The 27533-nt window shown below is 39.8% G+C and overlaps 1 long non-coding RNA gene and 1 pseudogene across 1 annotated transcript; both read left to right on the top strand.

Annotated features, from left to right (window-relative positions):
* Positions 1-1297: 1297 nt before the first annotated feature.
* On the top strand, positions 1298-27533 carry LOC145159338 (uncharacterized). Its single transcript, XR_013737657.1, has 3 exons — positions 1298-1339; positions 1409-1523; positions 27417-27533. It is a non-coding gene; the product is annotated as an uncharacterized LOC145159338 (long non-coding RNA).
* LOC145156182 (uncharacterized) lies at positions 1593-3226 on the top strand (annotated as a pseudogene).

Raw genomic sequence — 27533 nt, 5'->3', positions numbered from 1 at the left:
AGGTAGGGTGGAGAAGGGAAGAACCAGTGTTCTAAAAGGCGCGCCATGGCGCGCGCCAAGGCACGCCATGGCGTGAGGCCCGGTGTCGCCGTTACGAAAAGCCCCATAACGTTGTTGTTAGGCGTGGCGTGTGACAAGGAGTGATATGGCGCGCCATGGCGCGTTATGGCGTGTTATGGCGCGTGTTTTTTCGTTTGAGACATGTTTTTTTTTTCCTTTTTTATACATTTTCTAATCGGACATACAAGTATTGTGTTTTTTGTTAATTTTTTGTTATTTGTTGTTGATATAACACTTCTAAAAACTAGTTATATCTAATATAAATATATATTTAAGCGGTAATATAATTATAAATTAATACAAAATCGCCGCCTTACATCACGCTTTGAACAACGTCATGGCTCGCCATGGCTCGTTAAGCTTGAGGCTTGGCCTTGCCGCCACGCCACGCCTCACGCCTTTTAGAACCTCGAACTGAGAAGAGAGGGGGGAAAGAAGGGTCTGCAAGTGTTGATTCTTGAAGATGTGTTGAGGCTGGGAAATCGACTCATACAATCCGGTAGTTCCTTGCTTTAACTCGTCTTTTGATTTCATGTTTCAATTGCTAGTGATTGGATTCAAGCAATCTCATTCTTCTTACTTCCAATCCTTGATATGTTATGTGATTAATCCCCAACCACGTTTTGTGTGTTTTTAATGGGTGATGGCTGTCAAAATATAGTTAAGAACACTCTCATATATGTGGTAATTGGTGAGTAAGGATTGGTTAGAATTGTAGAATAATTATCTTTCTATTTTCTCTTTGGTATCTTCGTTCATGATTTCTTTTGCTCCAATTCTCATAGATTCTTGTGTGATGTTTTTCTATAAAAAGACCATGTTTTGAACCCTCGAAAAGGTCTTCAAAACAGTCCTTTAAGGTTTCATATGTGGCTTAATGGTGGAGGAAACTCAAGCCATTAATGATGTTTTTTCTTTTAGCAATGTTTGAATCTGCAAGAAGTATTATGAATCGGCTTGGTGATTGTGCAAAGGTATAAATTTTATATTTTTATAAGATAAGATTAATACGTTTATTGATTTTATAAATTTTGACAGGTTATAGCAGTGAAAAACAATCCAGTACAATGGACAACTCCTCTTGGACTTCCTGTTGTTCAACCATACCGCAAATTAGGAAGACATCTTGTGAGTTCTTTTACTATGTCAAATTGTCAAGTAAAGTCCCTGTATTTTGGCTTTTTTGCTAATAGGAACCAAAAATTTTTTGTTGTTTTTTTGAAATGTGTAGATTAAGACATCTCTTCAAGTTTTGACACTACAACGAGAAACCGATAAGGTATATCTGCAACCTTTTCTTTATTATGCTAAATGCAAAAAAAATAACTTTTTTTTTTGGTTATAAAAGGTGATGGTGAAAAGACAAAGAACAGCCTTTCCTCCTAACTTTGTCCACTCTCTTGATGGGTCCCACATGATGATGACAACCATTGCTTGTAAAGAGGCCGTCTTAAGTTTTGCAGGTTCAAAATCATTATTATTTCATATATTTTATTTCTCCGTTTTTCCATTAAAAATATATAAATTAAAATCCCATTTCAACTCTACTTGATTCAACCATGAAAAACCCTAATTCTACTCTCCTTAGAAGTAAATGGAGTCCTATTCCAATACCCCATAGAACTATCCTTGAACCCAAAGGACAAGATCTTGATTACAGCAACATAGCTCACAGTCATCTTCTTCACTCTGATTGGGCTAAGCTAGATAAATTATTAACCAAATCTAATTCATTACGAGTGAAACACATTCTGTTAAAGCTTCAAAACGACTACGTCATTTACCTAAAATTCTTCAAATGGATTGAGCTTCACAACCCTAGTTTACTCACCCTCGAAACAAATTCCATCATCCTCCACATCCTCACCAAGAATCGTAAATTTGTGTCAGCTGAATCCATTTTAAAGAAGATTATCGGTTCTTGCTCTTGTGATGTAAACCTCCATTCTAAGCTCTTCGATGATGTTCTTCACTCTTATCGAATGTGTGATTCCACTCCTCGTGTTTTCGATGCTCTTTTCAAAATGTATGCACAGATGAAGCATTTCAGGAATGCAACAGATACATTTTGTCGTATGAAGGAATACAGATTTGTTCCCAACATTAAATCATGTAACATGTATATGAGTTCACTACTTAGTTTCAATCGAGCAGACATCGCGTTACCATTTTACAACCAAATGAGAAGATCCAAGATCACAATCAATGTGTTCACTCTCAACATGGTGATGAATGCATATGTTCAATTAGGGAAACTAGAGAAATGCAGTCCAAGTGTTCGATGAAATGCAAGGTATGGGAATGAACCCTTTTGTCTGCTCCTACAATACATTGATCACTGCATACATCAATCAAGGCATTTTAACAACCGCAATCAAGTTGAAACTTACAATGGAGAAGAATGGAATCAGCCCAAATGCCATAACTTACAACACAATAATCCATGGATTCTGTAAAGAAGGGAAACTACATGATGCTTTTAAAGTTTTCCGTGAAATGAAAAGGGTAAATGTGGATCCTAATACTGTAACTTACAACACATTAATCACTGCATGTTCCCAATCAAGTAAAATCGAAAAGGGTAATCAGATTTTTGAAGAAATGATAAGAACTGGGGTCAAACCTAATATTTTGACTTATAACGCATTGTTGTTGGGACTTTGTAGCGAAGGAAAAACCAAGAAAGCTGCTTATTTGGTTAAAGAACTTGATAAACAGAAATTAGTACCAAATTCTTCAACATTTTCTGCCCTAATTAAAGCCCAATGTGCTCGAAAGAACCCGGATCGTGGTTTTCAACTTTATAAAAGCATGGTGAAAAGTAATTGTCGTCCAATTGAAGATACTGTGGAGATGTTAATTTTATCATTCTTGCAAACAGATGATTATGATGGTGCTTTTGGTGTTTTTAAAGAGATGTTAGAGAGCTTAGTGGGCCTGATTTGGTTGTTTTGAGTGGGTTGTGTAAAGGGTTTTCAAAAGCTTGGAAAGATAGATTGGTTTTGGATCTATTAAGCGAGGTTGATAATGGGTGTTTTAGTTATGAACGTTATGAGAAAGTTAAAAGCATTATTTGTGACTCTAACAATGAAGGTAAAGAACTTGAAGAAAATGTGTAAGTTGATTTATTTAATTATCACAAAAATGAATCCGAATACAGAATGTGTGTGGGAGAAATTAATGCGTTATACTTTGAAAGATCTCCTTATACTTTCATGAATTCTACACCTCATTACTCCAAAACATGCTACATGCATATTCATAAATAATATTTTATTATACAAAGATGGTCTTATTACAAAACATTGGATACAAACCGACTAAGTTTAAGTTTATTATAAAACTACCCAGGATATTGTAAAATTTAATACATACTAAAACTTAAATACAAAAGTAATAATATAAACTATTCTAATTCTTCCGACAGTATATGGCTATACTGGATGCTTATTGCCTGCAATTTATTAAAATATTGAGAGGGTAAGCGGTGACGCTTAGTGAGTTCAATAATAGATAAAATATAACGTTATGCCATATACATACTTCAATATGGCAAAAGCAAAGAGGAACAACTAAGGCATATGTGAAATCATGTGACAAGCTTTCCATAATAATCAGTGACTTGATTCAAAGGTATACAGTCAAAGAGACTTAACAATTTCAATACTTGATAAATATCAATAACGCTTCGGCCCAAATGGCACAGAAGACATACAATTTCTGATAAATATTTTGGTAGATTTCAGGTTTTCACGCCCTGATTAACCATCAGCCAATGCCATAGAATAGAAATCATTCTCTTACGGAGACCTGTTCTACATGGCCAGAGGCTTGTATCAGTACCAATGTGAATCTAAGTCCTTTCACTGATCACATGGTCAAAGGTATTACATTTGCTATCAAAATAGCGAATAAAAATAACATGAGAAAATAACCCAGAATAATAACACTGAAAAGCACATAGCACATACAACACATAACATACAATTGTTCCTATATATTGAACTCACCGTGAAATAACCGGGGGTTAAAATAGTAATTTGTGCAGCACTTCGTTATTATAATAAAGTTTCGTTGTTGAAAACCGGGAGCTTTATTGAAAACCGGGCCTTGCGAGGGTAGAGCTTCAAACCGAAAAGATAAATTTCTCGGGCTTCTCGGGCACTTCGGGGTGTGTTTCGGGTGTTAAAAATAATACCGGGGCTTCGGGGGAAGTGGAAATAGCTAAAATATTGAGTTTATGGTGAAAAATGGCAATTTTCCCAAAAATACCCGGGAGGTCTCGCAGCCACTATATATAGCTGCGAGCCTCGGATCCGAAGCAAGGAGCTGAAGACACGCGTCGCAGATCTTCGACCGAAGAGAGGACACGCGACAGCAGCAGCGAGGCTCGGAAGGCGCCACCGGGTGCAAGGCGCGTCAGACGCTGGTTGGGCTGCGGCTTCGGTCCAATCAGAAGGCAACACGCGTCGGTATCGGATTCGAACACTATTTCGGACGCTTCATCAGGTCGGACACGGGGCGGTTTGCGAGAGCAGGTGACGTGGCCTATCCAGATGAGGCTTATCCATGCGAGATTCCTCGGAAATTGAGCCCAAACCTTCTAAAATCCATAACTTTCGCATACGGGCTCCGTTTTTGACGTTCTTTATATGCACGTGTAGGCGGAAATATATTCTACAACTTTCGTTTAGACTTCGTCGGCTAATTTTGACTTTATTTTTAATATTATCATTTTTAACAGACCGGGACAGGAAAATCCGTTAAAAATTCATAACTTCTTCATTCGACGCCCGTTTTCGTCAGTCTTTTTACCGTTGTAATACTATTGACGAGACCTTCGATTCTCGTTTAGGTTGTTTTGACGAAATATGGCTCGATCTTTACTTCGAGTTTTTAGCTGTCTACTGCGAATCCGAAACTTAGAAAAATCATAATTTCCTCATACGAAGTCAGATTTAAAAGTTCTTTATATGAAAGTTTATTATTTTAATGAGTTCTACGACTTTCATTTAGATCACTAAGGCTAAAAAGTAGTTTATTAATAACTCACTTTTTACGCGTTATAGTGTTTGCCGGATTTGTCACGGATCTTCGATTGGTCGTAACTTCTTCGTTATAACTCGGATTTCGACGAGGTTTTCGCCTAAATGTTTCTAACGATATTCTCTACAACCATCAATAATAGAATTTTACTTATTTCAAATTTTATATTTTCGCTAAATTTCACTATTTGGCTTTTAATTGGAATGTCATTAGACTTCCAATATTTTATGAGTGATTCTAAACATAGTTTTACTTCATTTCTAGTGAAAACCATCTGTTAGAACTCAACATTCAATTTCACATTCAATTTCATAATATTATTTACTTTTAATAATTTACAATACACGATAACTGAACGTGTATGTTACAAATACCTCCTCATTTTGAGGATTTCGTACCCGAAATTACATCGATTAAAACAAATGGGGATATTTCGCTTTTATCTCGTTCTTATTTTCCCAAGTATAATTTGGGCCTCGATGGTGTTTCCACTTGACAAGCACCAACTCTACTTCTTTATTACACAATTCTGTCGTTCTTTCATTTACGATCTTTTCAGGTTCTTCTACGTATCTTAACTTGTTATCCAACTTCACCTCGGATAACAGAACCGTTTCATCATAAATGCTTAAGCATTTGCGCAGATAACTCACATGAAATACATCATGAATACCTGCCAAATCTTCAGGTAATTCCAAGCGGTATGCTTGTTTACCAATTCTGTGGATAATCTTGAAAGGACCAACAAATCTAGGACTTAGTTTTCCTTTCTTTCAAAATCGCATAAGACCTTTCCATGGGGATACCTTCAACATTACGAAATCACCCACCTGGAATTCTATTGGTCGTCTCCTCTTTTCTGTATAGGACTTTTGTCGATCCTAGGCCGCTTTCATTTCAGGGCCTCTAAGGATTTTCTGTCCTACATCACGCCAACATAATGGAGTATGACATTTATGACCATATAATGCTTCATATGGTAGCATTCCGATTGAAGCGTGGTAACTGTTATTGTACGAAAATTCGACAAGCGGTAAATACTTATCCCAGTTACCACCGAACTCCAAGACACATACACGAAGCATATCTTCTACTGTTTGGATTGTTCTCTCCGTCTGACCATCTATTTGGGGATGATAAGCTGTGTTGAGAGCAACTCGAGATCCCAATTCACGTTGCATACTCGCCCAAAAGTGAGATGTGAAACGCGTATCACGATCGGAAATGATCTTTAATGGCACACCATGTCTCGTGACGATTTCATCTAAGTATACTTGTGCGTATTTCTCCATTGGAGTCGTTTCACGCATGGCAAGAAAATGTGCGCTTTTAGTCAGCCGGTCCATAATTACCCAAATGCTATCATGCTGTCTAGCAGTCTTTCGCAATTTAGTAATGAAATCCATGGACAACTCTTCCCATTTCCACACGGGAACACTAAGACTTTCTGGAATTCCGTAAGGCTTTTGGTGCTCTGCTTTGACTTGTAAGCATACCAAATATTCCTGCACGTATCTTCCAATGTCCTTCTTTAATCCTGGCCACCAATAATCAGCTCGTACATCATAGTACATTTTACTTGTACCGGGATGTATTGACAGCTTTGACTTATGAGCTTCATCTAAAATCTTCTGCCTTAATCCACCAATCTTTGGAATCCATAGGCGATTCTTGAATACCTTCATTCCCCGTGGATCATCAAGTAAAACATCAGCGTAATGTACCATCCCTTCTTTCATCAGATTTTCTGGCTTCAAAGCCTCTACTTGCCATTTCTCTAGTTCATCAAGAATAGTGAACTTTACTGTAGTGTGAGTAATAGTATAACACATACTATTACGATAAACTTTTCTGGTAAGAGCATCAGCAACTACATTGGCTTTTCCAGGATGATACAAGATTTCACAGTCATAGCCTTTGATCAGCTCCATGGCTCGTTGTTGTCTCATATTCAAAGTTTGTTGACTGAATATATACTTGAGACTTTTGTGGTCGGTAAACAATTGGCATTTCGTACCAAAAAGATAATGTCTCCAAAGCTTTAGGGCAAATACGACTGCAGCGAGTTCGAGGTCATGAGTGGGATAATTCTTTTCATATTCTTTCAGTTGTCTTGAGGCATAGGCTATCACTTTGCCACGTTGCATCATGTGACAACCGTCAATCTCTGGTCAAGTCAAAGTCAAATAAAGTCAACAAGGCAAACCGGTCGACTCAGCTAACCCTTGTATATTAGGGTTTACATTACGTTAAATGTTGTACAACTCGCTATTTTAATAAAATGTGTCACTTGCAAAATTCGTATGTTTAGAATTCTTAAACCCTAATCGGGATAAGTGATGTAGCAAAACGATAGATCAATGTTGCATACCCTTCGGGGGTGTGTAAGACTCTTAAACATGGCTTAACGGGGTTTACGGACCTTGCGTTGCGAAGCTAAACACTCAAAAAGATTACAAACAAAGTCTCTACCGATCTCTCTTTATCAATCTTAGTCTCTCCTAAATCTCTCCCAAATCTCTCTATAAATCTCTCTTAACTTTTCATAATCATTCGGGTCATCCCGACCCTTAACCGGGACGAAAACCACTTAAAACGGAGCAATAATTGATAAAACAGCCCTTAGAACCGAACCTACTAAGGACCGAACCTATAGGGACCGAACTGCTGAGGACCGAAAGTGCTAAGGACCGAAGGTGCTAAGAACTGAACTGTGAAGGACCGAACCCGAAGCCTCTAGAACCGAACCCGAACCTCCCCCTTTCGGTCCATTTCGCCTTCGGGCCATTTCGGGGCATTTAGCCTTCGGGTCCAGCAACAGGGACCGAACCTCCGGCCCACATCCGAGAAGCTTCGCAGGAAGGCCCAATTCACCCGGTTTTCGACCACGACTTCGTTTTAGGCCCGTTTTTCATGATTTTAACGTGAGATTTTCACCCAAACTTATATTTCGACATATAAGACCCTATATATTCATAATATAATCACGTTTTGAGGGTAATCTTTATCCAAGATTAAAATCTAGTAGGTTGACTTATCCATAGGGCAAGGACACAAGTTACCTCCCATACCCACTCCATGACCATCCCCAGTCACTATTCCACCTTACCTAGTCAATCAATCGTCCTTTTCCCACTCTTTTCCAGCCAAATATCTTGATCAAAAGATAGAAAATCCTTATCTCTCCTCCCACCATACTCACTCTCCACCAAGAAGCAAAATCCATTCTCTCTCACTTTCTCTCTCTAATCTCGAGAATTCAAGGGCTGATCACAAGTTCTTCATCTAATTTTGGTAAGTAATATTATCCTACACATGATTATTCCACTTCTTTCTACTCAAATCATGGGTTTCTTACACAAACATCATCATATTTGTGTTAGGTTTTCGAATCTTCAAGCATTTTCTAAGTGTTCTTGAGTTGAACACTCCTTTTCTTCATCATCCATCCACTGAAATCACACAAGGTGAGTTCATACCCCTATCTTTTCATGTTTTCTTAAGTTTTAGGGGGGGGGGGATACAAGTTAAAACACCAAGAACACAACTAAACTCTTCCAACAGCTTTCATCAGAAAAGTTTAACTCCATTCACGGACTGTTTTGGACAACTTAAACATTTAAGTTTTCAAAACTGTATTAGGTGCAAATAGTTCAAGTTCATACCTTTAAAATGACTACTCGCACATCTCCATACGATTTTTCTACAAATTATGGTGATTTTTACAAAACTGTCTATCATTTCAAGAACAAATCCGGACCAGTCTGTGAATATGGACATTTTCACACAAGTTAGACATCACTAAAAATCATAATAAAATTTATGAACAAACTAGACACATTTTCCAAACCCTCAGAAATTACAGATTCTGATTTGGACCTTTGATGATTTTTCTATAAATTTTCTAAGAACAGGAAATAGAAATGTTAAAAGTAGAAAAATGTTACTAATTTCATTTACACCTTGTAACTTGTTGAGCAAGGTGTGTATCATTATGTGAATATATGTGTTATATTATATGTCATTTTGTCTTGGTAATTGGACATACATTAGAAAACAAAAGGACTTTTACCTTCACAAGTGTGGTAATTAATTATAATAAACAAAGTTTATATCCATTGCATTATAAACAATTTGATAAACTATTGTAAGTATAGTTTATGTTCACTACCACTACCATTAGTTGATAAACTAGAATAGGTATAGTTTATGATTCACTTACACAACAAGTTCGTTACAAAAGGTTTCAATTACAAAAAAAGGGTTTTCATTTCATTACATGTAAATCCGTTAATGACTAAATTGTGAGACATTCGCTTCATATTACTCTTCGAGTAACGCACTTCAGTCCTATATTGTAACCAGAGTCTCTTGTAGGGAGAGCGTGATAGTTGTATATATGTCTGTATTGGGATTGACACCCCACACCTTGCTGTTAGCTGCAGTAGGACCTCGAGGTCTACGGGTGACAAATGTCATAACATTTCCGACGCCTGAAGAACGTCGTTTCAGGCCAACTAGGTCATAGCGTGGTTATAATAACTCACATTAAGTATTAACAAACATAGGATTTACGGGGATTTCACTAAATCAAACGAGTTTATGCCGATTTAAACTTGCATTGTTTTACTATAAGTATGGAAAATTACTTGTACATTTCGGTCTTTGGGTTTTAAGACTACAATTCACACTTTAAGGAAAATATTGGATTTTTCTGAAACAAACACCACTTTTACAAGAAAAGGCTTTTCATCACTACATTTAAAAGCTTATGAACTCACCAACTTAATTGTTGACACTCTTTCAAAACTACTTGTATTCTCAGGAAATCAGTAAACAGGTAACTAGCTGCTTTTGAGGATGGGACGTTAAGGCGTCAAACAATTCATTTTTGTCAACATGATGTAATTGATTTAGAAACATGTAAATTTATACAATGGTGTAACTTTTTCAATTATATTTATGTTGGTTGTGTTTACTTTGATCACTATTGCACTTGTTGTTATGATACTATACATGAAGTCCTCCACCCCCGGACGTTTCCGCCATCCTTGGTTTGGGGGCGTGACAGATTGGTATCAGAGCACCGTTTATAGTGAACTAGGTATATCAAACCGCATAAGATATACAAACTATAAACACATTTGGGACTAAAAGTCTCTGATTAAACATTTTCAAACGCCTATACTTTTAGAAAATAAATAGTTTCTTGTTAAAAGTATAAGTACCTGCATACATGCTTGCATAGTGTCATAACTAAGAAGAACATAAAGTAAAAGAAGAGGATTTGTACACTATGAGTATACCTTGGCATGTGTGATCAAGTCTGGGATGGATGTAGCTTGATCAACTATATCTGTCCGAGAAGTGACTTGCATATACTGGGGGATAGTGATAGTGGGCAACAAATCTAATAACCTAACATCACCCTACAAGGAATGCATTAAGAACCAAACATAACATTTAAAATACTATAGGAGTATTTTGTAAATTTATAACTCAACATCCTAGATTCTTTTCATATTTCCTACACCCCTATTCTCGCACAGACGTCATGACAGGATTCCACTTGCCGGGAGACCTGTACTTTCCCAATCAGGGGAATGCCGACTGGATTGAAGAAGAACATGAAGCAGTGATCGAAGAAGATCCCGAAGAGGATCCTGAGGAGGACCAAGAAGAAGAAGAAGAGGAGGAAGAAGAGGAAGGAGATGAAGACATTGAAGTAAAAATGGATGAAGACGAAGACGAAGAGGAACCGGAGGTCATTAACCCTCCATACATAGCAAGGGTTCCCGTGAACCGGTTCGACCACATCGGACCCGTACCCCGTTGGGCAACCACGATCGAAGGGTGGAGTCGCCTTCAGCGACAACGGTCGCCATACGGAGACCAACGAGGTTACTATGACCTCAGCCATGGAGGACCGGCTGATAGAGCTCTTCCAGTCATGACCCAACAGATAACGATCATCGATGATCGCAGTAGAACGACGACAGATCGAATTCGGGAGCTAGGGGCCACCATAGAATCTACCACTACTCGCACCAGAGACCTAGAGAGGGACTCCTACTTCAGGGATCAACTCATCCAGGACCTTCTCGCCGCTCGGGCAGAAGCAAAGGAGTATCGGGAAAGACACTTGGCTCTCGAAGAGAGAGTGGTCGCAGCCGAGCGTAGATTGGCAGAACTACAAGGTGCATCGACATCGTCCCAAGCTGCACTTGGGACGGATCGTCGTGAGTAGGACTCATTGCTACTTACACATCTTCGTAGAGTAGGTTTATGGGTATGCGTTGGTGCTACTCTTTTTGCATGTAAGTCGACCCTGCGATTAAGTGATTACACTATTCAAAGGGCTTTTGTGCTGCCAAAATTTTCCTTTACGTTAATGTAACGTAGATCCTCTATGAGGTCAAACTTTCCTAAAACAATATGTACAAAAGTTTTATCAATGAAATTGACATGTATTTTATTTCATTGGATGTTTGGCATTAGATATTGTAATAGATATTACAAATAATTTACAACTGATAACTCTAAGATTCTTAGGGTGTACCTCGAAGTTATGTGTAATTAAGAAATGATCGACCTAGAAATGGTGAGTCCGCCTTAGGACCTGTTCCTTGTTTGGTTGTGGACATAGGACAGACTCATTCGGTTCAACAGTTTATTAAAAATTTTAATTACACGCAACTGGGGCACGTCAAGCGAATCTTAGGAGTGGGTCAGACATGGAACAGAACACAAGATTTCGGTTGAGTCACCACTACTAAATTCATAAGTTTATTTATATAGACTTTTATTATGAATTACTTGCAAATACAACAAAGCCGGGACATAATACAGATAAGATAGCGCAGATAGCACCCTACTCGTTATTACTATTGAAGACTTACCAACTTTTCGTCTTTAAAAACTTATGACAGAACTATGCCGCCAAAAAAAAAGTCCAGACCTTCCGGCAGTGCAGCACCACCTCCTCCGCCGCCGCCTCCACAGTTCGATTCCGCGATGTTCCAGGCTGCAGTAACAGCAGCCGTAGCGGCCGCAATGTCACAAATCGGCACAAACGGCACTGGTGGTTCCAGATCTGGTGATATACACTCTAACCATGGGGACAGTACGGGGCGTACAAAAGAATGTTCCTACAAGGATTTCACCAATGGCAAACCCGATTTGTTCAGCGGAAGCGGGGGCGTCATCGCCTTAATGCAATGGTTCGAGAAGACTGAAACGGTCTTCGAGATTTGTGCTTGCCCCGAAGCAAGCAAGGTCAAATACACAACTTGCACTTTCTCAGGCAGAGCTCTTACCTGGTGGAAGAACCACGTGAAGTCACTAACACTCGCGGTGGCGAACACAATGAGCTGGGAAGAGTTAAAAACGATAATGCTGAAAGAATACTGCCCGAGGGGTCAAGTGCAGAAACTGGAACAAGAACTATGGAACCTCAAGATGTCGGACTCTGACCTTTAAACCTACACTACCCGGTTCAACGATCTGGCACTCCTTTGTCCCGCGATGGTCACTCTGGAGGACAAGAAGGTGGAGCGATACCTCTGGGGACTGTCTCCTCAGATTCAGAATAGTGTGTTGGCCTCAAGACCAACTACTTTCGACAGTGCTAGGGAGTTAGCTCAACAACTCATCGACCATGGAGCCAACCATGGCACTGTGAAAACCACCCCTGATCAAACAAGAGGGGGATATAACAAAAGGAAATTCTGGAGCAACAAGAAGAAACAACCGGCGCAGGACCCCGCCAAGAAGCAACAGACTGTTGTTGTCCGTGCTGCCACGACTCCTGCCACTCCAGCACCACTAAAGCAATATGCTGGAAATCTCCCCAAATGCAACAAGTGGAACTTTCACCATACAGGTGATTTTCGGGAAATGCACTGCAACAACTGCAGCAGGAAGGGGCATACTGCTCGCTTCTGTAAGGCGCCAGCTCAACCAATCACTCAAGTCGCCAATACGGGGGCAAGTCAAGCCTGTTACGGTTGTGGAGAGGCATGGCACTTCAAAAGAAACTGCCCAAAGGCACACACCCCTAATGCTGGTGGCGTGGGGAGAGTCCTGGCTATAGGACATGGGGAAGCAGTCAAGGATCCCACGGTAGTTACTGGTACGTTTCTTCTCAATAACTCATATGCATGCGTACTTTTTGATAGTGGAGCGGAGAGGAGTTTCGTGAGCCATCAATACAAACAATTACTTAAACAAAATCCCCAGTCACTAAAAGATACATACATCGTAGAAATGACAAACGGAAAGGCAGAGCGCACTAGTGATATATACACAGGGTGTACCCTCACTCTAGACAACCATTCATTTAAAATTGACTTAATGCCGGTCACAATAAAAAGTTTCGACGTAATCATCTGTATGGATTGGCTAAGTTCTCATCGTGCCGACATTCTATGTTACGAAAGGGCCGTTCGCCTTAATCTGTCAAATGACGAAACCCTTCTCATCTACGGTGATAAACCCAGTGCAAACTTACAAATCATCTCTTGCGTCAAGGCTTAAAAGTATCTCCGAAAGGAATACCACGCCTTCTTAGCCCACGTAGTAGATTAGAAACAAGAGGTGAAGGATATCAAAGACATCCCGGAAGTGTGCAACTTCCCCGACGTATTCCCAGAAGATCTTCCAGGTGTACCACTCGCACGACAAGTCGAATTCCGAATCGACTTGGTCCCCGGAGCTACTCCCGTAGCCAAAGCCCCATACCGCCTAGCACCGACAGAAATGCCAGAATTGTCAAGTTAACTGAACGAACTGTTAAGCAAATGGTTTATCAGACCGATCTTTTCACCTTGGGGAGCACCAGTCCTATTTGTGAAGAAGAAGAAGGACGGATCTTTTCGCATGTGCATCGATTATCGGGAGTTAAACAAACTCACCATCAAGAACCGATATCCCCTACCCCGAATCGACGACCTCTTCGACCAACTCCAAGGAGCGAGCTATTTTTCAAAAATCGACCTGAGGTCGGGTTATCATCAACTACGAGTTCAAGAAGAAGATATCCCCAAGACAGCCTTCAGAACTCGCTATGGGCACTACGAGTTTGTAGTGATGCCCTTCCGATTAACAAACGCACCTGGTGTGTTCATGGACCTGATGAATTGAGTGTGTCGACCCTACTTCGACAAGTTTGTCATCGTCTCCATCGACGACATTTTGGTCTACTCACGAAGCGAAGAAGAGCACAGCCAACACCTGCGACTAGTATTGGAGACACTAAGAGCTGAGAAGATTTATGCGAAATTCTCTAAGTGCGAATTCTGGATCCGAGAAGTGGATTTCCTAGGTCATGTGGTCAGCGAGAAAGGGATACATGTGGATCCCTCCAAAATCAAGGCAATCGAAAACTGGTCAGCACCTACAACGCCGTCGGAAATCCGACAATTCTTAGGGCTTGCTGGCTACTACCGAAGATTCATCCAGAACTTCTCCAAAATCGCGAAACCACTCACGACCTTGACTCAAAAAGGTGTAATGTTTAAGTGGGGGAGATAAACAAGAAGTTGCCTTCCAAACATTGAAACAAGCCCTATGCAGCGCACCGATCTTGTCTCTCCTAGTAGGAACCGAAGATTTCGTGGTGTATTGCGATGCTTCAAATCAAGGTCTCAGATGTGTGCTCATACAGAGAGGAAAGGTCATCGCTTATGCATCAAGACAACTTAAAATGCACGAAGTTAATTATACTACCCAGGACCTCGAACTGGGAGCAGTAGTGTTCGCTCTAAAGATCTGGAGGCACTACCTCTACGACACAAAATGCACTATCTTCACCGATCATAAAAATCTTCAGCATATCCTCAACCAAAAAGAGCTCAACATGCGGCAGAGGAGATGGGTTGAACTGCTGAACGACTATGAGTGCGAGATTCGCTATCATCCGGGCAAGGCCAATGTGGTGGCTGACGCCCTAAGCAGAAAGGAATATTTGGTTCGCCGAGTAAAGTCTCTAACGATGACGATCCATTCACACCTGTCCACACAAATCAAGGAAGCTCAACTAGAAGCATTGAAATCAGAAAATGTGTCAGGTGAGGCATTAAGAGGAATGGATAAAAACCTAGAAGTCAAAGATGATGGAGTTCGTTATCTCATAAACCGAATCTGGACACCGAAGTTCGGTGGGTTCCGAGACTTCGTCATGAATGAAGCCCACAAAACCCGATATTCCATCCATCCAAGTTCAGATAAGATGTATCTGGATCTCAAGAAGTTGTACTGGTGGTCAAACATGAAAGCTCAGATTGCTACCTATGTGGGCAAGTGTTTGACTTGCGCCAAGGTCAAGGTAGAATATCAGAAACCGTCAGGGCTACTACAGCAACCCGAAATACCTGAGTGGAAATGGGAACGAATAACCATGGACTTCATAACCAAACTACCTAAGACAACGGGCGGGGTTGATACCATATGGGTAATCGTAGACAGATTGACCAAATCAGCGCACTTCCTGCCGATAAAGGAAACCGACAAGATGGAAAAATTGACTAGAACGTACATCAGAGAGATAGTAAGGCTGCATGGCGTGCCAATATCCATTATCTCTGACAGGGATAGTAGATTTACTTCACGGTTTTGGCACTCTTTACATAAATCTCTGGGAACTAGGCTTGACATGAGTACGGCCTACCACCCACAAACCGACGGACAGAGCGAGCGAACCATACAAACGCTAGAAGACATGTTAAGAGCCTGTGTGATAGATTTGGTAAAGCATGGGATACCTATTTTCCGCTTATCGAATTCTCCTACAACAACAGCTATCACACTAGCATTAAGGTCACTCCATTTGAAGCTCTTTATGGTCGAAAGTGCAGATCACCCCTGTGTTGGGCAGAAGTGGCGGACACACAGGTAGCTAGGGGGCAAGTCCCTAATAGCACCCTCACTGGTCCTGAAATCATAAGGGAGACAACGGAAAAGATCGTCCAGATCCGAGAAAGGCTGAAAGCATCTCGAGATCGACAAAAGAGCTACGCGGATAAACGACACAAACCCTTGGAATTCCAGGTTGGTGATCGAGTACTACTGAAAGTTTCCCCTTGGAAAGGGATGATACGTTTTGGTAAACGTGGGAAACTAAATCCAAGGTACGTCGGACCATTTGAAATCCTTGCCAGGATCAGCCCAGTGGCATACAAACTTCGACTACCTCAGGAACTTAATAAAGTACATCATACCTTTCACGTATCAAACCTAAAGAAGCGTCTGTCCGATGAGACTCTCGTGATACTACTCGAAGAAATTGAAGTTAACGAGAGTCTCCACTTCGTGGAAGATACAGTCGAAATCATGGATCGAGAGATCAAAAGAACGAAACAAAGTCGTATTCCTATTGTGAAGGTCCGTTGGAAAGCTAAACGAGGACCCGAATTCACCTGGGAACGTGAGGATCAGATGAAACAAAAATACTCACACCTCTTCCCAAACACTTGAGGTCCCAGTCAAAATACTAATTTCGGGACGAAATTCCTTCTAACGAGGGGATGATGTGACAACCGTCAATCTCTGGTCAAGTCAAAGTCAAATAAAGTCAACAAGTCAAACCGGTCGACTCAGCTAACCCTTGTATATTAGGGTTTACATTACGTTAAATGTTGTACAACTCGCTATTTTAATAAAATGTGTCACTTGGAAAATTCGTATGTTTAGAATTCTTAAACCCTAATCGGGGTAAGTGATGTAGCAAAACGATAGATCAATGTTGCATACCCTTCGGGGGTGTGTAAGACTCTTAAACATGGCTTAACGGGGTTTACGGACCTTGCATTGCGAAACTAAACACTCAAAAATATTATAAACAAAGTGTCTACCGATCTCTCTTTATCAATCTTAATCTCTCCCAAATCTCTCCCAAATCTCTCTTAACTTTTCATAATCATTCGGGTCATCCCGACCCTTAACCGGGTCGAAAACCACTTAAAACGGAGCAATAATTAGTAAAACAGCCCTTAGAACCGAACCTACTAAGGACCGAACCTATAGGGACCGAACTGCTGAGGACCGAAAGTGCTAAGGACCGAAGGTGCTAAGAACCGAACTATGAAGGACCGAACCCGAAGCCTCTAGAACTGAACCCGAACCTCCCCCTTTCGTTCCATTTCGCCTTCGGGGCATTTCGCCTTCGGGTCCAGCAGCAGGGACCGAACCTCCGGCCCACATCCGAGAAGCTTCGTAGGAAGGACCAATTCACCCGGTTTTCGACCACGAGTTCGTTTTAGGCCCGTTTTTCATGATTTTTACGTGAGATTTTCACCCAAACTTATATTTCGACATATAAGACACTATATATTCATAATATAATCACGTTTTGAGGGTGATCTTTATCTAAGATTAAAATCTAGTAGGTAAGATATTTAGGTGGAGTGTTGACTTATCCATAGGGCAACGACACAAGTTACCTCCCATACCCACTCCATGACCATCCCCAGTCACTATTCCACCTTACCTAGTCAATCAATTGTCCTTTTCCCACTCTTTTCCAGCCAAGTATCTTGATCAAAAGATAGAAAACCCTTATCTCTCCTCCCACCATACTCACTCTCCACCAAGAAGCAAAATCCATTCTCTCTCACTTTCTCTCTCTAATATCGAGAATTTAAGGGCTGATCACAAGTTCTTCATCTACTTTTGGTAAGTAATATTATCCTACACATGATTATTCCACTTCTTTCTACTTAAATCATGGGTTTCTTACACAAACATCATCATATTTGTGTTAGGTCTTCGAATCTTCAAGCATTTTGTAAGTGTTCTTGAGTTGAACACTTCTTTCATCATCCATCCCCTGATATCACACAAGGTGAGTCCATCAATTTAGTTCTGACCGGGCCCGGTACATAGGTCAAAACAAAATCATCGAGGGGCCCAAATATCGCTTCTAATCCTAGAAGGAACATATACACTTCGACTCATATGTTTGTTCTACTACTTGTTGAATTACACACAAAGGTATGTTTTATAACATCGAGTTACCAATGCGTTTTCGTACAATCAATGTATAACCAACTCATAGGCAACAAATCATATCTCTAGGTTTTAAGACTTATATGATATTACCGTCTCACGATCACTCGAGATAAATTCCATGAAGTGATTCCAGTGAGCGTGGGTTGAATCCAATACTCAGAACTTATGAGCACTCATGAGTGTTGTAGCACCACTTTGTTCAACAACTTGAACCTCTACAAACCAACTCGTGACAGTCTTGATTCATATCTACTTCCGACATATGACCGACTGTGTAGAGTTTGAATAATATGATATATACCATAACATAATTATTCTGGAAGTCAAAACATGCAAAATGAAATTCTAGTAAAAGATTGACAAGAGATAGCAACACTTTACTCATAAATAACAACTTTTATTTATCATCAAATGTCAATTACATTTTACAAATTCCATAATTATCTAACTTCTAAAAACTAATATCATCCTTTAGCCCTATGCGCCTTGTATGCTGAAGATGCTTAACCCTACTCAGTCCCTTCGTGAGGGGATCTGCTGGGTTCTCATCTGATGATACCCTCTTCGCCACGAGGATTGTTTCTTCTATTCGATGTCTGATGAAATGATATTTTCTGTCGATGTATCTGGATCTCCCGTGATCCCTTGGTTCCTTTGCTAAGGCAACTGCACTTTCACTATCACAAAAAATTTCCATGGGCTCCTTAATAGCTGGTACAACTACAAGGTCTCCAATGAAGTTCTTTAGCCATATAGCCTCCTTTGCTGCCTCGCTTGCTGCTATATACTCTGATTCACAAGTGGAATCAGCCACTGTATCTTGCTTGGAACTTTTCCAATTAATTGCCCCTCCGTTTAGGGTAAAGACCCAGCCCGACTGAGAGCGGAAGTTATCCCTGTCAGTCTGAAAGCTAGCATCACTATACCCTGCTACTCTCAAGTCATTACTCCCACCAAGGGTAAGGACCCACTCCTTAGTCCTTCGCAGGTACTTGAGAATATTTTTTGCCGTAGTCCAGTGAGCCTTGCCAGGATTCCCCTGATATCTGCTGACCATGCTCAAAGCAAAGGCAACATCAGGACGAGTACAAGTCATAACATACATGATCGAGCCTACAACGGAAGCATATGGGACTCGACTCATCTCAACTATCTCAGCCTCTGTACTCGGGCTCTGAGTTTTACTCAGTCTGGCATTACACTGGATAGGTAAATCTCCTTTCTTGGAATTATCCATGCTGAACCTCTTCAGCACCTTGTCTAAGTAGATACTTTGACTAAGTCCAATTAGTCTTTTACTCCTGTTTCTCAAAATCCTTATCCCTAGGATACATGCAACTTCTCTAAGGTCCTTCATAGCGAAACACTTCCCAAGCCAGGACTTTACTTCCTGCAAGGTTGGGATGTCATTTTCTATGAGTAGTATGTCATCCACATACAATACCAAAAAGCTAACTATATTCCCACTAGCCTTGACATATACACAAGATTCATCTTCGCATCTTGAAAAGCCAAACTCTTTGACTTTCTCATCGAAACAAAGATTCCATCTACGAGGTGCTTGTTTCAATCCATATATGGATTTCTCAAGCTTACACACCCTATTAGGGTACTCTGTACTGACAAAACCCTCTGGCTGAACCATGTAAACATCCTCAGCCAACTTCCCATTAAGGAAAACGGTTTTGACATCCATTTGCCATATTTCATAGTCATGAAATGCAACAATGGCTAACATAACCCTAATAGACTTAATCTTGGCCACTGGAGAAAAGGTTTCATCATAGTCAACTCCCGGAGTTTGAGAATAACCCTTTGCAACCAGTCGTGCTTTATAAGTGTGTACATTACCATCCATGTCGGTCTTCTTCTTGAAGATCCATTTGCACCCAACTGTCTTACGATCAGGTACATTGTCAACCAAGTTCCAAACTTGATTGTCATACATGGATTGTATCTCACTATCCATAGCCTCTTTCCATTTAGCAGCCTCAGGGCCTGCCATGGCTTCCGTATAGCTGTTAGGCTCATCCAGATTTACCAGTGTGTTATCATTGATAAGGGTATGACCTTCTGCAGTAATATGGAAACCATAATAATGCTCAGGTGCATTCCTAACTCTGGTGGAACGCCTCAAAGGTACGGACTCTTCAGTCGGCTCAACAGGAGTTTCCTCCTTAGGTTGAGGGCTAGGGTTTGAGGTTCCTTCACCAATTGACTCTTGAATTTCTTCAAGGTCAATTTGCCTCCCACTGTCTCATTGGCTTATGAATTCTCTCTCACGAAAGACTCCTCTTCTTGCTACAAAGACCACATTATCACTTGGTCTGTAGAAGATGTAACCAAAGGATTTCTGTGGGTAGCCGATGAAAATACACCTCTCACTTCGAGGTTCGAGCTTGTCGTGAGTCTCGCGCCTCACGAAAGCCTCGCAACCCCAAATCTTGATGTGATCTAGATTGGGAACTTTTCCAGTCCACATCTCGTGAGGTGTTTTGGCAACCTTCTTTGTAGGGACTAGATTAAGGATATGGGCGGCACTCTCTAAGGCATACCCCCAAAATGAGATTGGTAGCGAAGCTCGACTCATCATGGAACGAACCATGTCTAACAAGGTCCGATTGCGCCTCTCAACTACACCATTCAACTGTGGTGTCCTGGGTGGTGTCAATTGTGAGACAATCCCACATTCCTTAAGATAGTCAAGGAACTCAGTACTAAGATACTCACTACCTCGATCGGATCGAAGCATCTTAATGTTCCTGCCCAATTGATTTTCCACTTCTTGCTTAAACTCTTTGAACTTTTCAAAGGTTTTTGACTTATGCTTGATTAGTAGACATATCCATATCTACTAAAATCATCAATAAAAGTCACATAGAAGCGATTAGCATCTCTTGTGGCGGTTCTGAAGGTTTCACACACATCTGTGTGTATGAGGTCCAACAAACCTTCACCCCTAGCACAAGTGCTAGTAAAAGATGACTTTTTCATTTTACCAAGTAAACAAGATTCACAACTATCATCCGACTTTAGGTCGAATGACTCCAAGACTCCATCCTTTTGGAGTTGGCCTATGCGTTTCTTGCTCACATGTCCAAGACGACAAGGCCATAAAGATGCTTTATCTAAGCTAGTGGATGAATCAATACACAATACATTATTTCCTAAGTTATCTACAACAGATACAGTTTCATACACACCATCACAAGGTAATGCTTTAAAATAAAGAACATTGTTAAAGAAATCATCGATACCACCATTATTATTATCAAAATAAAAGGTAAAACCTTGTTTATACAATGCATGAAAGGAAATAACATTTTTTTGCCATTTCTGGCGAATAACAACATTTATTCAAATCTAATGTAAACCCACTACTTAGCAATAAGGAATAAACTCCTATCTTGGTGACAGGTGAAGCTTTCCTGTTCCCCATGATCAAGTTTATCTTTCCATGCTCCACATTCTCACTTCTTCTTAGTCCCTGCAAATCAGTACATATGTGAATACCACAACCTGTATCAAGGACCCAAGACCTAGAATGAGGTGAGTTATTAGACAATATAGTGTAAATACCTGCATGGTTGGGTTTTACTTTCCCATCCTTAAGATCTTGCTGGTACTTTGGGCAGTTTCGCTTCCAGTGCGACTTTTCATGACAATAGAAGCATTCAGCCTCATTAGGGTTAGCAGAAGGAGTGACAAAACCTTTCTTGGTTTTGCTTGAAGAGGAGCCATCAAGGGTCCTACCCTTGGTACCCATAGAAGGGTTCTTCCTCTTCCTTCTTTTGCCTTGCCCGATTGTCAAGATAGGAGCCGCAGTAGGAGTAGGAGTAGGAGTAGTAACACCCGACTTGCTTTTAAGACTAATTTCTGCAGTCTTAAGAAGCCCTTGAAGTTTACTAAGTGTAACTTCTTCCTTGTTCATGTGGTATGTCATTTGAAATTGATCATAACATGAAGGTAAGGAGTGCAAAATAATATCTATTGCCATCTCCTCAGGAAAGTCAACGTTTAGTTTCTTCAAACGGTCCACATACCTTTGCATTTTCTGCATGTGGCCCATGATGGTCTCACCATCCTTCATTCGGGTAGTTATCATGGAGGAGATTATTTCATACCTTTCTTGACGAGCATTTTGATGGTAGCGGTCCATCAAATCCATCTACATCTCGAAAGGGTAGTAGTCCTCATAGGACTTTTGGAGCTCAGCTGTCATACTGACTATCATGATGCATGCTACCTTGGTAGCATCCCTTTCATGTGCTTTAAATGCAGCAATCTCCTCTGGAGTAGCAGTGGACTCATTAATCTCCTTCAGCTCCTTATCAAGGACATATTCTTTGTCCTCATAACTAGTGACCATCCTGATGTTTCTAATCCAATCCATAAAGTTGGATCCATCAAAGATGACTCTCCCACCAAGATTCATGAGAGAGAAGGAGCCGGTAGGGTTTGAGCCAGAAGCAGAATTGTTGGAAGACATCTGAAAAGAAGAAGGACTAGTTTAGATTAGATATAAGGATAGTCCTTAATAAAACACCCAAATGTAATATTAAGGCTAGGACCCAACGCAATATTTTATAACTTAGAAGAGGGATGCCGTAATCTAAGCTATATAATATTTGAAGGTAGGTGAATGACGATTCACCAATTTCCACCATGAAAAACAAAATAATTATTATTAGGTTTTAATTGGTTTTGAAACTCCTAGATTCTTTGAGATTCATTGAACTTTTCAATGGCATGTTTCAATCTCGAGTGTGCCCTTCAGGTTTTGTGACTGGGATGCCGAGGATCACAAAACAAGGTGTGAAGTAACCATGCAAATTACTTGATACCCTTAATATATTACCCCTCAATCAAAGTGTCGGTTAACCACACACGCTCCAACGATACTATGATAAACATTAAGTCACCCTTTGCCTACCTTGGTAAGTCCAGGTTAGTGTGTCGGTTAACCACACACGCTCCACTAACGACTTAATCAAAGTGCAATGTGTAATTTCATGGATTAGCACCTTATTCACATTTTCCTAAAGTAACTAAGATTGGGAATTAATAAAGGTTTAGTTACTTTAGTATATTCATAATACTTTTATGAGAATTATAGTCCTTGTCCTACCTTTTCGGCTAACGACCCTCCAACGATCAAGGAAGCGGTGGGTGAGAATGGAGACCCATTAAGTTGCCATTTTATAAGCAACAACCTTATACCCCCCTTATAGACCGACTTCATGAATGAGGCCTACTAATGGTAAGACGACTTTGTTCTTATACATATATATATATATATATATATATATATATATATATATATATATATATATATATATATATTATTAACTTATAATATTATAAAGTATAAGGGTTGAATTTTAACTTTTAAAATTCTAAGGGTTGGAACTAAAGTTTTTAATATGACTTTACTTGTTCCAAAACTTGAGGGCAAGTTTTGTAAACTTTCAAAACTTTTTATTTCTCATAACTTATGAGTTAATAGAGTATTAAAATGAAGACTCTTCATTTTATAACTCTTGTGTTCTTTTAATGATTTTAATTAAAGTGTGACCTTTGGTTTTCCATAACTTGAGGACAAGTTATGGACTCCATTAAAACACATAATGATCAAGAATTAAACTACCAAGTAGGTTACAAACTATTCCTATGATCATCTAAACTCATAAGTTCAAGAACATGATTATCAACTATTTTAAGAATCATAAATAACTTATATAAAACTTAAAATTTTGATAATAGCCATTGTAAATGGATTAGCATAAACATTACACCATCTAAAACAAGTTTTATAACACCAAAACAATTTAGGGTAATGTTTCTATTCCATTTCCAGCAGCAAAACTAGAAAAACGGCATTCTGGGGCTCCTACTCGTCGAGTGCATGAACCTACTCGTCGAGTAGGATGAATTTACTCATGGACTCGTCGAGTCTCCCCATGGATTCGGCGAGTTCATGCTGCAGAATGCTGAAAAACAATTTTTTTTTTTCCATAATTTTGCATCAAGTATCAAACAAACAAGCCTAGGCTTTAATACCACTGATGGGTTTTGAGCATTCTAACACTCCTATGGTGTACATGCAACCCTAGAAACCTTGGATCTATGTTTGACTAAGATACATGCAAAATTGATTTTCCAAGGTTCATAAATGTGACAACCGTCAAATTCTGGTCAAGTCAAAGTCGAACTAAGTCAACAAGTCAAACCAGTCAACGCAGTCAACCCTTGTATATTAGGGTTTACGTTATGTAACTACTGAACAATTCGCTAATTTAATGAGAAAACATCAATTGGAAAATTCGTGTGTTTAATTTTCCTTAACCTTGATAGTGCTAAAAATTAAACCAAAGAGATAAAAACACTATTGCACACTCATCGGGAGTGTGTAGGACACTAAAACATGGCTTAACGGGGTTTACCGACCTTGCGTTGCGAAGCCGGACACTCAAAATGGTCATAAATAGAACCTCTCTTAATCTCTTTCACTCTATCTTTCTATATGACAAATCTCTCCCAAATCTCTCCAAGTATGTGAAATCTCTTCCAAATCTCTCTCTGAATGAGAAATCTCTCCAAGAATGTCAAATCTCTCCCAAATCTCTCCAAGAATGTGAAATCTCTCCCAAATCTCTCCAAGAATGTGAAATCTCTCCCAAATCTCTCTCTGAATGAGAAATCTCTCCAAGAATGTCAAATCTCTCCCAAATCTCTCTCTGAATGAGAAATCTCTCCAAGTATGTCAAATCTCTCCCAAATCTCTCTCAAAACCTCTCTTGATCTTTTTGTAATCAATTGGGGCGTCCCGACACTTGACTTGGTGAAAAACCATGTGAAACGGGAAGATACCTTGGAAAATAGCCTCTTAGGGCCGGAGCCCTTCTATAGGGATTAAACCCTCCTTGAACCGGAGTCTCCTTGAGGAGCCGTGGCCATCTAGCCGCAGCCAGCAAGCCGCAGCCAGCAGCCGCCGACCGCAGCCACCGACCGCAGCGGCATGGAGCCCGCATCCGATGTTCGCTTCCGGTTCTCCTGACTTCGGACCGCAACCTCTTAACTTCGGACCGCAGCGCCTTCCTTCTGCATCCGCTACTGAGCTCCACTTCGGGTCCACTTCAGCGACCAAGACCGGAATCACCTCCTGACTTCGGATTTTGCGTTTTTCTACCCGGTTTTCGACCCCGACTCAGTTTTAAGCCCGTCTTTAATTATTTTAACGAGGGATTTCCACCCAAAACTTTATTTTAACATATTAAGACCCATATGTCTTAATTAATCACGTTTTTAATGCAAATCTTATCCAAGATTTAGTGGTTGGAGTAATTAAGGTGGAGTGTTGACCTTCCTTTACTTTATGACACAAGCAACCCCCCCCCCCCCCCCCCCCCCTCACCCACTCTATGGCCAGCCACTCCTCCCACCCTACCTTGGTCATGTCAAGGTACTTTCTCATCATTTTTCAGCCATTATCTCGTCCAAAGAGCTGAAAGACTCCCACTCTCTCTCTTCATTTCACCCACTTCACTCATTTCCACCAAAGATCAAACACAACTTTTCTCTCCAACTTTCTCTCTCAATTTCGGGATTTCAAGGCTGATCATCAAGTTTTCTTCCACTCTTGGTAAGTGTAACTCATCCTCCTTGTGATTATTACACTTCATTCTACTCAAATCATGGGTTGCTCACACAAATTCCATCCCTTTGGTGTTAGATTCTCGAAATCTTCAAGACTTCTTCAAGTGTTCTTGAGTTGAACATTTCCCTTCTCCAAAACTCATCCACTGAAATCACACAAGGTGAGTTCATACCCCTACATTTTCATGTTTTCTTACGTTTTAAGGGGGGGAATACAAGTTAAAACACTAAGAACACAACTAAATTCTTCTAACAGCTTTCAACAGAAAAGTTGGACTTCATTCACGGATTGTTTTGGTCAACTTAAACATTTTTGTTTTCAAAACTGTACAAGGTGCAAGTAGTTCAAGTTCTTAGCTTTAAAATGGCTACTTGCACATCACTATAAGATTTTTCTACAATTTATGGTGATTTTTACAAAACTGCCTATCATTTCAAACATCAATCCGGACCAGTCTGTGGTTATGGACTTTTTCACACAAGTTGGAGGTCATTAAAAATCATAATAAAATTTATGAACAAACTAGACTCATTTTCCAAACTCTCAGAGTTTACGGATTCTGATTTGGACCTTTGATGAGTTTTCTAAAAATTTCCTAAGAACAGTAATAGAGATTGTTAACAACAGAAAAATGCTATCAACTTCATCACACCTTGTAACATGTTGAGCAAGGTGTATATCTTTATGTGATTATATGTTATTGCATTATATGACATTTTGTCTTAGAATAAGGACATACAACAATTAACAAATGGATTTTTCTAGATAAAGCATAGAAATAACAAATTGTTATAATCAAAGTACGTCCATTACATACAAACATTTGGATAAACTATGTTAAGTATAGTTTACATACATTACTACTACTACCCTTGTTTTGATAAACTATAATAGGTATGGTTTATGTTTCCATCAACACAACAAACACATTTCGGAAGGTTTTATTCCCATAGAAAAAGGCTTTACACTCATGCACACCACACGTAAACTTGTTAACTTAAATTGTGAGACAATCTTCTCAGTACTCCTAGAGTACGGTTTAAAATTCCTGGTAGTTATAACCAGAGTCTCTTGTAGGGAGAACGTGATAGTTGTGTATAGATCTATATTGGGTTTGACACCCCACACCTTGCTGTTAGCTACAGTGGGACCTGCAGGTCTACGGGTGACAAATGTCATAACAATTTTCGGCGCCTGAGGAACGCCGTGGCAGGTTCATTCAGTCATAGTATGGTTATAGCGACTCACATAGGGAGTTAACAACACATAAAGTTTACGGGAATTTTTATAAATCAAAAGGGGTTTTATGTCGATTTAAAATCACTTTTATTATCAATAAGTACGGATATTACTATACACTTTCAGTCTTGGTATTTAAGTCTACACAACGTCCATTACGGGATTTTCTCAACTTAAAAAGGGTTTTATGCCGATTTAAAACCACTTTTATATCTTTAAGTATGACAAATACTTGTTTATTCTAGGTCCTGGTATTTAGGACCACATAACTTTTATAAGGAAAATATTGGATTTTTCTTGGTAACATACAACTCATTACAAAGATCGGTTTTCAAACTCTTACTATCAAAAGCTTATGAACTCACCAACTTAATTGTTGACACTTTTTCAAAACTACTTGTATTCTCAGGAATTCAGTGAAACAGGAAATCAACAGCGTTTTGAGGATGGGACGATAAATCGTCAAACAGTTCATTTTGTCATCATAATGTAATTGATTTGAATCATGTAAACATATGCTTTGGTG

The sequence above is a fragment of the Lactuca virosa genome, chromosome 2 (assembly GCF_052849685.1).
Source record: "Lactuca virosa cultivar CGN04683 chromosome 2, Lactuca_virosa_CGN04683_v6, whole genome shotgun sequence".
In the NCBI taxonomy this organism is placed as follows: domain Eukaryota; kingdom Viridiplantae; phylum Streptophyta; class Magnoliopsida; order Asterales; family Asteraceae; genus Lactuca; species Lactuca virosa.
The sequence above is the reverse complement of the archived record's forward strand: the minus strand, read 5'-3'. Positions and strand labels throughout refer to the sequence as shown.